Source organism: Garra rufa, chromosome 8 (assembly GCF_049309525.1).
Source record: "Garra rufa chromosome 8, GarRuf1.0, whole genome shotgun sequence".
NCBI classification, from domain to species: Eukaryota; Metazoa; Chordata; class Actinopteri; order Cypriniformes; family Cyprinidae; genus Garra; species Garra rufa.
This window is the reverse complement of record NC_133368.1, coordinates 864,687-874,116: the sequence shown is the minus strand read 5'-3', so window position 1 is coordinate 874,116 and position 9,430 is coordinate 864,687. Positions and strand designations below refer to the sequence as shown.

Here is a 9,430-nt window from a genome sequence, read left to right as displayed (position 1 = left end):
TCACATCACACGCGAAAGGTCCTCGGTTCGAAACCGAGCAGAAACAATGTTTCTCTTTTGTGGGAAAACATGTACTGATTGCGACGTCAGAGGAGGGATTTAGTTATCTCTTCTTTTATCCGCTCTTCAGCAAGCGATCACGAGGAGATTGCTGGCTGTTCCTTGTGCAGGTTTCCATAGTGTAGTGGTTATCACGTTCGCCTCACACGCGAAAGGTCCCCAGTTCGAAACTGGGTGGAAACAACGGTTGGCTTTTTCCAGAATTACTTAAGTAGGGATCTATTGCTTTCTTTGTCAGGGTCTGTTGCAATGTACGTTAACAAAATAACAAGCGATCACCAGGAGATTGCTGGCTGTCTTCTCTGCACAAGTTTCTGTAGTGTAGTGGTCATCACGTTCGCCTAACACGCGAAAGGTCCTCGGTTCGAAACCGAGCAGAAACAATGTTTCTCTTTTGTGGGAAAACATGAACTGATTGCGACGTCAGAGGAGGGATTTAGTTATCTCTTCTTTTATCCGCTCTTCAGCAAGCGATCACGAGGAGATTGCTGGCTGTTCCTTGTGCAGGTTTCCATAGTGTAGTGGTTATCACGTTCGCCTTACACGCGAAAGGTCCCCAGTTCGAAACTGGGTGGAAACAGCAGATGGCTTTTTCCAGAATTACTTAAGTAGGGATCTATTGCTTTCTTTGTCAGGGTCAGAGTCTGTTTGCAATGTACGTTAACAAAATAACAAGCTATCACCAGGAGATTGCTGGCTGTCTTCTCTGCACAAGTTTCTGTAGCGTAATGGTTTTGACTTTCGCCTCACACGCGAAAGGTCACCAGTTCGAAACTGTGCTAAAACAGCTATTGGCTTTTTCCTAAATTTCTTAAGTAGGGATCTATTGCTTTCTTTGTCAGGGTCTGTTTGCAATGTACGTTAACAAAATAACAAGGTCACCAGTTCGAAACTGTGCTAAAACAGCTATTGGCTTTTTCCTAAATTTCTTAAGTAGGGATCTGTTGCTTTCTTCGTTAACGCTACAAAGGCCTTCTGCCAAGAGGTGTTAAAAGAACTGTGGAGTCACATCACATCACACGCCTTACACGCGAAAGGTCCCCAGTTCGAAACTGGGTGGAAACAACGGTTGGCTTTTTCCAGAATTACTTAAGTAGGGATCTATTGCTTTCTTTGTCAGGGTCAGGGTCTGTTTCCAATGTACGTTAACAAAATAACAAGCGATCACCAGGAGATTGCTGGCTGTTCCTTGTGCAGGTTTCCATAGTGTAGTGGTTATCACGTTCGCCTCACACGCGAAAGGTCCCCAGTTCGAAACTGGGTGGAAACAACGGTTGGCTTTTTCCAGAATTACTTAAGTAGGGATCTATTGCTTTCTTTGTCAGGGTCTGTTGCAATGTACGTTAACAAAATAACAAGCGATCACCAGGAGATTGCTGGCTGTCTTCTCTGCACAAGTTGCTGTAGTTTAGTGGTCATCACGTTCGCCTAACACGCGAAAGGTCCTCGGTTCGAAACCGAGCAGAAACAATGTTTCTCTTTTGTGGGAAAACATGAACTAATTGCGACATCAGAGGACCGATTTAGTTATCTCTTCTTTTATCCGCTCTTCAGCAAGCGATCACGAGGAGATTGCTGGCTGTTCCTTGTGCAGGTTTCCATAGTGTAGTGGTTATCACGTTCGCCTCACACGCGAAAGGTCCCCAGTTCGAAACTGGGTGGAAACAACAGTTGGCTTTTTCCAGAATTACTTAAGTAGGGATCTATTGCTTTCTTTGTCAGGGTCTGTTGCAATGTACGTTAACAAAATAACAAGCGATCACCAGGAGATTGCTGGCTGTCTTCTCTGCACAAGTTTCTGTAGCGTAATGGTTTTGACTTTCGCCTCACACGCGAAAGGTCACCAGTTCGAAACTGTGCTAAAACAGCTATTGGCTTTTTCCTAAATTTCTTAAGTAGGGATCTGTTGCTTTCTTCGTTAACGCTACAAAGGCCTTCTGCCAAGAGGTGTTAAAAGAACTGTGGAGTCACATCACATCACACGCGAAAGGTCACCAGTTCGAAACTGTGCTAAAACAGCTATTGGCTTTTTTCTAAATTTCTTAAGTATCAATCTCTTAAGGATCTATTGCTTTCTTTGTCAGGGTCTGTTGCAATGTACGTTAACAAAATAACAAGCGATCACCAGGAGATTGCTGGCTGTCTTCTCTGCACAAGTTTCTGTAGTGTAGTGGTCATCACGTTCGCCTAACACGCGAAAGGTCCTCGGTTCGAAACCGAGCGGAAACAATGTTTCTCTATTGTGGGAAAACATGAACTGATTGCGACGTCAGAGGAGGGATTTAGTTATCTCTTCTTTTATCCGCTCTTCAGCAAGCGATCACGAGGAGATTGCTGGCTGTTCCTTGTGCAGGTTTCCATAGTGTAGTGGTTATCACGTTCGCCTCACACGCGAAAGGTCCCCAGTTCGAAACTGGGTGGAAACAGCAGTTGGCTTTTTCCAGAATTACTTAAGTAGGGATCTATTGCTTTCTTTGTCAGGGTCAGGATCTGTTTGCAATGTATGTTAACAAAATAACAAGCCATCACCAGTAGATTGCTGGCTGTCTTCTCTGCACAAGTTTCTGTAGCGTAATGGTTTTGACTTTCGCCTCACACGCGAAAGGTCACCAGTTCGAAACTGTGCTAAAACAGCTATTGGCTTTTTCCTAAATTTCTTAAGTAGGGATCTGTTGCTTTCTTCGTTAACGCTACAAAGGCCTTCTGCCAAGCGGTGTTAAAAGAACTGTGGAGTCACATCAAGTTTCTGTAGTGTAGTGGTCATCACATTCGCCTAACACGCGAAAGGTCCTCGGTTCGAAACCGAGCAGAAACAATGTTTCTCTATTGTGGGAAAACATGAACTGATTGCGACGTCAGAGGAGGGATTTAGTTATCTCTTCTTTTATCCGCTCTTCAGCAAGCGATCACGAGGAGATTGCTGGCTGTTCCTTGTGCAGGTTTCCATAGTGTAGTGGTTATCACGTTCGCCTTACACGCGAAAGGTCCCCAGTTCGAAACTGGGTGGAAACAGCAGATGGCTTTTTCCAGAATTACTTAAGTAGGGATCTATTGCTTTCTTTGTCAGGGTCAGAGTCTGTTTGCAATGTACGTTAACAAAATAACAAGCTATCACCAGGAGATTGCTGGCTGTCTTCTCTGCACAAGTTTCTGTAGCGTAATGGTTTTGACTTTCGCCTCACACGCGAAAGGTCACCAGTTCGAAACTGTGCTAAAACAGCTATTGGCTTTTTCCTAAATTTCTTAAGTAGGGATCTATTGCTTTCTTTGTCAGGGTCTGTTTGCAATGTACGTTAACAAAATAACAAGGTCACCAGTTCGAAACTGTGCTAAAACAGCTATTGGCTTTTTCCTAAATTTCTTAAGTAGGGATCTGTTGCTTTCTTCGTTAACGCTACAAAGGCCTTCTGCCAAGAGGTGTTAAAAGAACTGTGGAGTCACATCACATCACACGCCTTACACGCGAAAGGTCCCCAGTTCGAAACTGGGTGGAAACAACGGTTGGCTTTTTCCAGAATTACTTAAGTAGGGATCTATTGCTTTCTTTGTCAGGGTCAGGGTCTGTTTCCAATGTACGTTAACAAAATAACAAGCGATCACCAGGAGATTGCTGGCTGTTCCTTGTGCAGGTTTCCATAGTGTAGTGGTTATCACGTTCGCCTCACACGCGAAAGGTCCCCAGTTCGAAACTGGGTGGAAACAACGGTTGGCTTTTTCCAGAATTACTTAAGTAGGGATCTATTGCTTTCTTTGTCAGGGTCTGTTGCAATGTACGTTAACAAAATAACAAGCGATCACCAGGAGATTGCTGGCTGTCTTCTCTGCACAAGTTGCTGTAGTTTAGTGGTCATCACGTTCGCCTAACACGCGAAAGGTCCTCGGTTCGAAACCGAGCAGAAACAATGTTTCTCTTTTGTGGGAAAACATGAACTAATTGCGACATCAGAGGACCGATTTAGTTATCTCTTCTTTTATCCGCTCTTCAGCAAGCGATCACGAGGAGATTGCTGGCTGTTCCTTGTGCAGGTTTCCATAGTGTAGTGGTTATCACGTTCGCCTCACACGCGAAAGGTCCCCAGTTCGAAACTGGGTGGAAACAACAGTTGGCTTTTTCCAGAATTACTTAAGTAGGGATCTATTGCTTTCTTTGTCAGGGTCTGTTGCAATGTACGTTAACAAAATAACAAGCGATCACCAGGAGATTGCTGGCTGTCTTCTCTGCACAAGTTTCTGTAGCGTAATGGTTTTGACTTTCGCCTCACACGCGAAAGGTCACCAGTTCGAAACTGTGCTAAAACAGCTATTGGCTTTTTCCTAAATTTCTTAAGTAGGGATCTGTTGCTTTCTTCGTTAACGCTACAAAGGCCTTCTGCCAAGAGGTGTTAAAAGAACTGTGGAGTCACATCACATCACACGCGAAAGGTCACCAGTTCGAAACTGTGCTAAAACAGCTATTGGCTTTTTTCTAAATTTCTTAAGTATCAATCTCTTAAGGATCTATTGCTTTCTTTGTCAGGGTCTGTTGCAATGTACGTTAACAAAATAACAAGCGATCACCAGGAGATTGCTGGCTGTCTTCTCTGCACAAGTTTCTGTAGTGTAGTGGTCATCACGTTCGCCTAACACGCGAAAGGTCCTCGGTTCGAAACCGAGCGGAAACAATGTTTCTCTATTGTGGGAAAACATGAACTGATTGCGACGTCAGAGGAGGGATTTAGTTATCTCTTCTTTTATCCGCTCTTCAGCAAGCGATCACGAGGAGATTGCTGGCTGTTCCTTGTGCAGGTTTCCATAGTGTAGTGGTTATCACGTTCGCCTCACACGCGAAAGGTCCCCAGTTCGAAACTGGGTGGAAACAGCAGTTGGCTTTTTCCAGAATTACTTAAGTAGGGATCTATTGCTTTCTTTGTCAGGGTCAGGATCTGTTTGCAATGTATGTTAACAAAATAACAAGCCATCACCAGTAGATTGCTGGCTGTCTTCTCTGCACAAGTTTCTGTAGCGTAATGGTTTTGACTTTCGCCTCACACGCGAAAGGTCACCAGTTCGAAACTGTGCTAAAACAGCTATTGGCTTTTTCCTAAATTTCTTAAGTAGGGATCTGTTGCTTTCTTCGTTAACGCTACAAAGGCCTTCTGCCAAGCGGTGTTAAAAGAACTGTGGAGTCACATCAAGTTTCTGTAGTGTAGTGGTCATCACATTCGCCTAACACGCGAAAGGTCCTCGGTTCGAAACCGAGCAGAAACAATGTTTCTCTATTGTGGGAAAACATGAACTGATTGCGACGTCAGAGGAGGGATTTAGTTATCTCTTCTTTTATCCGCTCTTCAGCAAGCGATCACGAGGAGATTGCTGGCTGTTCCTTGTGCAGGTTTCCATAGTGTAGTGGTTATCACGTTCGCCTTACACGCGAAAGGTCCCCAGTTCGAAACTGGGTGGAAACAGCAGATGGCTTTTTCCAGAATTACTTAAGTAGGGATCTATTGCTTTCTTTGTCAGGGTCAGAGTCTGTTTGCAATGTACGTTAACAAAATAACAAGCTATCACCAGGAGATTGCTGGCTGTCTTCTCTGCACAAGTTTCTGTAGCGTAATGGTTTTGACTTTCGCCTCACACGCGAAAGGTCACCAGTTCGAAACTGTGCTAAAACAGCTATTGGCTTTTTCCTAAATTTCTTAAGTAGGGATCTATTGCTTTCTTTGTCAGGGTCTGTTTGCAATGTACGTTAACAAAATAACAAGGTCACCAGTTCGAAACTGTGCTAAAACAGCTATTGGCTTTTTCCTAAATTTCTTAAGTAGGGATCTGTTGCTTTCTTCGTTAACGCTACAAAGGCCTTCTGCCAAGAGGTGTTAAAAGAACTGTGGAGTCACATCACATCACACGCCTTACACGCGAAAGGTCCCCAGTTCGAAACTGGGTGGAAACAACGGTTGGCTTTTTCCAGAATTACTTAAGTAGGGATCTATTGCTTTCTTTGTCAGGGTCAGGGTCTGTTTCCAATGTACGTTAACAAAATAACAAGCGATCACCAGGAGATTGCTGGCTGTTCCTTGTGCAGGTTTCCATAGTGTAGTGGTTATCACGTTCGCCTCACACGCGAAAGGTCCCCAGTTCGAAACTGGGTGGAAACAACGGTTGGCTTTTTCCAGAATTACTTAAGTAGGGATCTATTGCTTTCTTTGTCAGGGTCTGTTGCAATGTACGTTAACAAAATAACAAGCGATCACCAGGAGATTGCTGGCTGTCTTCTCTGCACAAGTTGCTGTAGTTTAGTGGTCATCACGTTCGCCTAACACGCGAAAGGTCCTCGGTTCGAAACCGAGCAGAAACAATGTTTCTCTTTTGTGGGAAAACATGAACTAATTGCGACATCAGAGGACCGATTTAGTTATCTCTTCTTTTATCCGCTCTTCAGCAAGCGATCACGAGGAGATTGCTGGCTGTTCCTTGTGCAGGTTTCCATAGTGTAGTGGTTATCACGTTCGCCTCACACGCGAAAGGTCCCCAGTTCGAAACTGGGTGGAAACAACAGTTGGCTTTTTCCAGAATTACTTAAGTAGGGATCTATTGCTTTCTTTGTCAGGGTCTGTTGCAATGTACGTTAACAAAATAACAAGCGATCACCAGGAGATTGCTGGCTGTCTTCTCTGCACAAGTTTCTGTAGCGTAATGGTTTTGACTTTCGCCTCACACGCGAAAGGTCACCAGTTCGAAACTGTGCTAAAACAGCTATTGGCTTTTTCCTAAATTTCTTAAGTAGGGATCTGTTGCTTTCTTCGTTAACGCTACAAAGGCCTTCTGCCAAGAGGTGTTAAAAGAACTGTGGAGTCACATCACATCACACGCGAAAGGTCACCAGTTCGAAACTGTGCTAAAACAGCTATTGGCTTTTTTCTAAATTTCTTAAGTATCAATCTCTTAAGGATCTATTGCTTTCTTTGTCAGGGTCTGTTGCAATGTACGTTAACAAAATAACAAGCGATCACCAGGAGATTGCTGGCTGTCTTCTCTGCACAAGTTTCTGTAGTGTAGTGGTCATCACGTTCGCCTAACACGCGAAAGGTCCTCGGTTCGAAACCGAGCGGAAACAATGTTTCTCTATTGTGGGAAAACATGAACTGATTGCGACGTCAGAGGAGGGATTTAGTTATCTCTTCTTTTATCCGCTCTTCAGCAAGCGATCACGAGGAGATTGCTGGCTGTTCCTTGTGCAGGTTTCCATAGTGTAGTGGTTATCACGTTCGCCTCACACGCGAAAGGTCCCCAGTTCGAAACTGGGTGGAAACAGCAGTTGGCTTTTTCCAGAATTACTTAAGTAGGGATCTATTGCTTTCTTTGTCAGGGTCAGGATCTGTTTGCAATGTATGTTAACAAAATAACAAGCCATCACCAGTAGATTGCTGGCTGTCTTCTCTGCACAAGTTTCTGTAGCGTAATGGTTTTGACTTTCGCCTCACACGCGAAAGGTCACCAGTTCGAAACTGTGCTAAAACAGCTATTGGCTTTTTCCTAAATTTCTTAAGTAGGGATCTGTTGCTTTCTTCGTTAACGCTACAAAGGCCTTCTGCCAAGCGGTGTTAAAAGAACTGTGGAGTCACATCAAGTTTCTGTAGTGTAGTGGTCATCACATTCGCCTAACACGCGAAAGGTCCTCGGTTCGAAACCGAGCAGAAACAATGTTTCTCTATTGTGGGAAAACATGAACTGATTGCGACGTCAGAGGAGGGATTTAGTTATCTCTTCTTTTATCCGCTCTTCAGCAAGCGATCACGAGGAGATTGCTGGCTGTTCCTTGTGCAGGTTTCCATAGTGTAGTGGTTATCACGTTCGCCTCACACGCGAAAGGTCCCCAGTTCGAAACTGGGTGGAAACAACAGTTGGCTTTTTCCAGAATTACTTAAGTAGGGATCTATTGCTTTCTTTGTCAGGGTCTGTTGCAATGTACGTTAACAAAATAACAAGCGATCACCAGGAGATTGCTGGCTGTCTTCTCTGCACAAGTTTCTGTAGCGTAATGGTTTTGACTTTCGCCTCACACGCGAAAGGTCACCAGTTCGAAACTGTGCTAAAACAGCTATTGGCTTTTTCCTAAATTTCTTAAGTAGGGATCTGTTGCTTTCTTCGTTAACGCTACAAAGGCCTTCTGCCAAGAGGTGTTAAAAGAACTGTGGAGTCACATCACATCACACGCGAAAGGTCCTCGGTTCGAAACCGAGCAGAAACAATGTTTCTCTTTTGTGGGAAAACATGTACTGATTGCGACGTCAGAGGAGGGATTTAGTTATCTCTTCTTTTATCCGCTCTTCAGCAAGCGATCACGAGGAGATTGCTGGCTGTTCCTTGTGCAGGTTTCCATAGTGTAGTGGTTATCACGTTCGCCTCACACGCGAAAGGTCCCCAGTTCGAAACTGGGTGGAAACAACGGTTGGCTTTTTCCAGAATTACTTAAGTAGGGATCTATTGCTTTCTTTGTCAGGGTCTGTTGCAATGTACGTTAACAAAATAACAAGCGATCACCAGGAGATTGCTGGCTGTCTTCTCTGCACAAGTTTCTGTAGTGTAGTGGTCATCACGTTCGCCTAACACGCGAAAGGTCCTCGGTTCGAAACCGAGCAGAAACAATGTTTCTCATTTGTGGGAAAACATGAACTGATTGCGACGTCAGAGGAGGGATTTAGTTATCTCTTCTTTTATCCGCTCTTCAGCAAGCGATCACGAGGAGATTGCTGGCTGTTCCTTGTGCAGGTTTCCATAGTGTAGTGGTTATCACGTTCGCCTTACACGCGAAAGGTCCCCAGTTCGAAACTGGGTGGAAACAGCAGATGGCTTTTTCCAGAATTACTTAAGTAGGGATCTATTGCTTTCTTTGTCAGGGTCAGAGTCTGTTTGCAATGTACGTTAACAAAATAACAAGCTATCACCAGGAGATTGCTGGCTGTCTTCTCTGCACAAGTTTCTGTAGCGTAATGGTTTTGACTTTCGCCTCACACGCGAAAGGTCACCAGTTCGAAACTGTGCTAAAACAGCTATTGGCTTTTTCCTAAATTTCTTAAGTAGGGATCTATTGCTTTCTTTGTCAGGGTCTGTTTGCAATGTACGTTAACAAAATAACAAGGTCACCAGTTCGAAACTGTGCTAAAACAGCTATTGGCTTTTTCCTAAATTTCTTAAGTAGGGATCTGTTGCTTTCTTCGTTAACGCTACAAAGGCCTTCTGCCAAGAGGTGTTAAAAGAACTGTGGAGTCACATCACATCACACGCCTTACACGCGAAAGGTCCCCAGTTCGAAACTGGGTGGAAACAACGGTTGGCTTTTTCCAGAATTACTTAAGTAGGGATCTATTGCTTTCTTTGTCAGGGTCAGGGT

General features: G+C 44.2%; 24 non-coding genes across 24 annotated transcripts; all 24 read left to right on the top strand.

Moving 5' to 3' along the window:
• Positions 1 to 170: 170 nt before the first annotated feature.
• trnav-cac (transfer RNA valine (anticodon CAC)) lies at positions 171 to 243 on the top strand. The gene has a single exon. It is a non-coding gene; the product is annotated as a tRNA-Val (tRNA).
• A 127-nt stretch (positions 244 to 370) lies between these two features.
• On the top strand, positions 371 to 443 carry trnav-aac (transfer RNA valine (anticodon AAC)). Its single transcript has one exon. It is a non-coding gene; the product is annotated as a tRNA-Val (tRNA).
• Positions 444 to 567: 124 nt separating this feature from the next.
• On the top strand, positions 568 to 640 carry trnav-uac (transfer RNA valine (anticodon UAC)). The gene has a single exon. It is a non-coding gene; the product is annotated as a tRNA-Val (tRNA).
• A 617-nt stretch (positions 641 to 1,257) lies between these two features.
• On the top strand, positions 1,258 to 1,330 carry trnav-cac (transfer RNA valine (anticodon CAC)). The gene has a single exon. It is a non-coding gene; the product is annotated as a tRNA-Val (tRNA).
• A 324-nt stretch (positions 1,331 to 1,654) lies between these two features.
• On the top strand, positions 1,655 to 1,727 carry trnav-cac (transfer RNA valine (anticodon CAC)). Its single transcript has one exon. It is a non-coding gene; the product is annotated as a tRNA-Val (tRNA).
• A 489-nt stretch (positions 1,728 to 2,216) lies between these two features.
• trnav-aac (transfer RNA valine (anticodon AAC)) lies at positions 2,217 to 2,289 on the top strand. The gene has a single exon. It is a non-coding gene; the product is annotated as a tRNA-Val (tRNA).
• Positions 2,290 to 2,413: 124 nt separating this feature from the next.
• On the top strand, positions 2,414 to 2,486 carry trnav-cac (transfer RNA valine (anticodon CAC)). The gene has a single exon. It is a non-coding gene; the product is annotated as a tRNA-Val (tRNA).
• Positions 2,487 to 2,802: 316 nt separating this feature from the next.
• Positions 2,803 to 2,875, top strand: trnav-aac (transfer RNA valine (anticodon AAC)). Its single transcript has one exon. It is a non-coding gene; the product is annotated as a tRNA-Val (tRNA).
• A 124-nt stretch (positions 2,876 to 2,999) lies between these two features.
• Positions 3,000 to 3,072, top strand: trnav-uac (transfer RNA valine (anticodon UAC)). Its single transcript has one exon. It is a non-coding gene; the product is annotated as a tRNA-Val (tRNA).
• Positions 3,073 to 3,689: 617 nt separating this feature from the next.
• On the top strand, positions 3,690 to 3,762 carry trnav-cac (transfer RNA valine (anticodon CAC)). The gene has a single exon. It is a non-coding gene; the product is annotated as a tRNA-Val (tRNA).
• Positions 3,763 to 4,086: 324 nt separating this feature from the next.
• Positions 4,087 to 4,159, top strand: trnav-cac (transfer RNA valine (anticodon CAC)). The gene has a single exon. It is a non-coding gene; the product is annotated as a tRNA-Val (tRNA).
• A 489-nt stretch (positions 4,160 to 4,648) lies between these two features.
• Positions 4,649 to 4,721, top strand: trnav-aac (transfer RNA valine (anticodon AAC)). Its single transcript has one exon. It is a non-coding gene; the product is annotated as a tRNA-Val (tRNA).
• A 124-nt stretch (positions 4,722 to 4,845) lies between these two features.
• On the top strand, positions 4,846 to 4,918 carry trnav-cac (transfer RNA valine (anticodon CAC)). The gene has a single exon. It is a non-coding gene; the product is annotated as a tRNA-Val (tRNA).
• A 316-nt stretch (positions 4,919 to 5,234) lies between these two features.
• Positions 5,235 to 5,307, top strand: trnav-aac (transfer RNA valine (anticodon AAC)). The gene has a single exon. It is a non-coding gene; the product is annotated as a tRNA-Val (tRNA).
• A 124-nt stretch (positions 5,308 to 5,431) lies between these two features.
• trnav-uac (transfer RNA valine (anticodon UAC)) lies at positions 5,432 to 5,504 on the top strand. The gene has a single exon. It is a non-coding gene; the product is annotated as a tRNA-Val (tRNA).
• Positions 5,505 to 6,121: 617 nt separating this feature from the next.
• Positions 6,122 to 6,194, top strand: trnav-cac (transfer RNA valine (anticodon CAC)). Its single transcript has one exon. It is a non-coding gene; the product is annotated as a tRNA-Val (tRNA).
• A 324-nt stretch (positions 6,195 to 6,518) lies between these two features.
• trnav-cac (transfer RNA valine (anticodon CAC)) lies at positions 6,519 to 6,591 on the top strand. Its single transcript has one exon. It is a non-coding gene; the product is annotated as a tRNA-Val (tRNA).
• A 489-nt stretch (positions 6,592 to 7,080) lies between these two features.
• trnav-aac (transfer RNA valine (anticodon AAC)) lies at positions 7,081 to 7,153 on the top strand. Its single transcript has one exon. It is a non-coding gene; the product is annotated as a tRNA-Val (tRNA).
• A 124-nt stretch (positions 7,154 to 7,277) lies between these two features.
• Positions 7,278 to 7,350, top strand: trnav-cac (transfer RNA valine (anticodon CAC)). The gene has a single exon. It is a non-coding gene; the product is annotated as a tRNA-Val (tRNA).
• Positions 7,351 to 7,666: 316 nt separating this feature from the next.
• On the top strand, positions 7,667 to 7,739 carry trnav-aac (transfer RNA valine (anticodon AAC)). Its single transcript has one exon. It is a non-coding gene; the product is annotated as a tRNA-Val (tRNA).
• Positions 7,740 to 7,863: 124 nt separating this feature from the next.
• Positions 7,864 to 7,936, top strand: trnav-cac (transfer RNA valine (anticodon CAC)). The gene has a single exon. It is a non-coding gene; the product is annotated as a tRNA-Val (tRNA).
• Positions 7,937 to 8,411: 475 nt separating this feature from the next.
• Positions 8,412 to 8,484, top strand: trnav-cac (transfer RNA valine (anticodon CAC)). The gene has a single exon. It is a non-coding gene; the product is annotated as a tRNA-Val (tRNA).
• Positions 8,485 to 8,611: 127 nt separating this feature from the next.
• On the top strand, positions 8,612 to 8,684 carry trnav-aac (transfer RNA valine (anticodon AAC)). The gene has a single exon. It is a non-coding gene; the product is annotated as a tRNA-Val (tRNA).
• Positions 8,685 to 8,808: 124 nt separating this feature from the next.
• On the top strand, positions 8,809 to 8,881 carry trnav-uac (transfer RNA valine (anticodon UAC)). The gene has a single exon. It is a non-coding gene; the product is annotated as a tRNA-Val (tRNA).
• Positions 8,882 to 9,430: the final 549 nt, after the last annotated feature.